At 56.1% G+C, this 2,438-nt stretch overlaps 1 pseudogene; it reads right to left on the bottom strand.

Annotated features, from left to right (window-relative positions):
* Positions 1-479: 479 nt before the first annotated feature.
* Positions 480-2,023, bottom strand: LOC119276731 (annotated as a pseudogene).
* Positions 2,024-2,438: the final 415 nt, after the last annotated feature.

The raw sequence follows: 2,438 nt of genomic DNA on the forward strand, positions 1-2,438 counted from the left end.
TTGCACGGTGTAGTGGATGGTGTAAACATGTTTAGATGGAGTATTATTGTTCTTCTTTTCTGGTCACGGTGTATTATTTAATCTATCTATTGTTACTTCATTGTTATACTCAAGAGCATCTATCTATCTATCTATCTATCTGGTGTACTATTTGATCTAGTATCTTCTGTTATCAGTTGTAGTGGATGAACTCCATTTCTGTTTTGATTCACTACTGTTACTCCATTTGCATCATCTCTGTTCTGAAGTTAATGGCAATATACTCCATTTACACAATTTACAAAAGTTAACAGTGGGGTTCCTATTGCATCATTCTCTTTCCAATGATCTTCCTCTTCCTCATGATTTTTCATATTTTCTTATTATGCACTAAAATTAGGGAGTATCTTATCAGTTACTTGTTCGTATGAGACGGTGAAAAGCTATAATAATGACCATCACGAGAGGATGACGGCACACTCCACTAATAGCAAAGACAATGAAGATTAAATAATACTTATTCCGTCACAAAATAAGTGTCTTAACTTTGTATTAATTATAGTGTAAAGTTGTACTATGACATTTATTTTAGGATGGAGGGAGTACTAGTGCACACGAAGCACGCTCCCTTTGGGATCTACTTTATCTGGTCAGCAAAAGCTTGGACGCCGTGATCCGACGAGCCGCCGTCGACCAGCGCCGCACGCGCCCTCTCCTTCCAGCTGGCCGCTCGTAGTCGCATCGCTCCCGCCTCCGGCCCGCTCATGACCTCCTCGATGGATAGATGGAGCGTTTCCCTTGTCACCGGCGTCGGGGTACGGACGCCGAGTCGGTACACATCCACCAGAAATTTCGCGTTGATGCTCTGGTCGGACCACCTCGGGCAGGCAACGACCGGCACGCCCGCGGCGAGCCCCTCGGTGGTAGAGTTCCAGCCGCAGTGCGTGACGAAGCAGCCGATCCCGCCGTGCGCGAGCACGTGCGCCTGCTTGCACCACGGGACGAGCTTGCCTCTGTCGCACAAGGTGGCCGCCGTGAGGCCGTCCACGGTGCCCTGGAAGAGGACCGCGCGGTTGTCGTCGCGCATCACCCAGAGGAACGGCCGGCCCGTGCTGGCAAGCGCCTGCGCTATCTCGGCAGTCTCGCCGTCGTCCGTCTTCACGAGGCTCCCGAACGCAACGAACACCACCGAGCGCGGCGCCTGTGCGTCCAGCCACGCGATGCAGCCGTCGTCATCCTCATCGGAGGACCCATCGATTTCCGGCTCGATGAGAGGGACGACTGGTATAACTGGAAGGTGCTCGCGAAGCGCCGCGACGGCCTCGTGCTCGAGCTCGTCGAAGGTGTTGACGAACACCCACGATACCCTCTCGCGGATGCCGCCGAGATCCCGAAGAGCATCTCTCGCCACATGTCCTCGTCGGAGGCGTAAATCAGGAGGGGACGGAGGTCGTCGATGGCGAGGTCCGGGAGCCCAGGGATGGCCAATAGCGAGCGGCCGGACGCGTCGTCGTCCGCCTCGGGAAAGGCCGCGAGCGAGTGCACGTAGTGGTAGTACACGGAGAGCAGGGCGCAGGACTGGATCCACAGCATGCCGCAGGGGAGGCCCATCTCGCCAGCCACGCGGAGCGCCCACGGGACGAAGGCGTTGGTCACGACGCACGTCACCGGCCGCCCGGCCTCGGCCTCCCGGCGGATGAGCTCCTTGAGCGCCGCCGGTCCAGCGGCCTCGACATGGCGCGCCATGCCGCCGGCGTCGCTGAACCGTGGATCCTCCGGCTCCCATAGCCCGCCGCCGCGCAGGCGCTCGAACCGGAACCCCGCGCGCTCGTGGCCGTCGCCGTCCTCCTCCACGCGGACGGCTGCGCGGAGGGCGGTGGTGAAGGTGACTAGCACGCCCTTGGCGGCCAGGCGCCGGCCAAGGCGCATGAGGGGGTTGATGTGGCCCTGGAATGGAGTGGACACGAGGAGGGCGTGCGGCCGAACAGGCGGCGGCGGCGGCGGCGTCGTCGTCATCGTCATAATGGCGGTTGTGTCCGTGGCAGCTGCTTCAACTACTATTGTCCTACACTCTTGAAATAAGAGTGAGATATAGGCGATCTACCGCTGGCGCAAGCGTCTGTTGTTGGAGTTGCTGGGATTTTTGACAGCGAAATGTTGGGAGTTGCTGGGATTTTTGACTGCTACTCACAAGCACGGGAACAAAAAATACTCACCACAAATCTAGTTCAGCTCTGCTGTACTTCTCAACTTTCATCGTTGATGCCGATGACAGGCTCCCACTTGGAGTAATCAAGGACATAAGCTGCATTGATGCATTGCTTTTTTGCATCTTGTGATATCTTGAATACGACTGTTATGAGTACGGGTTTGTGTAGGACGGAAAAGAATTTTATGAGACCAGGTTTCACGGGTTAGCAGGTGTGACTCATCCCCACCTGAAATCAGGGGGGGGGGGG

The sequence above is a fragment of the Triticum dicoccoides genome, chromosome 3B (assembly GCF_002162155.2).
Source record: "Triticum dicoccoides isolate Atlit2015 ecotype Zavitan chromosome 3B, WEW_v2.0, whole genome shotgun sequence".
NCBI lineage: Eukaryota > Viridiplantae > Streptophyta > Magnoliopsida > Poales > Poaceae > Triticum > Triticum dicoccoides.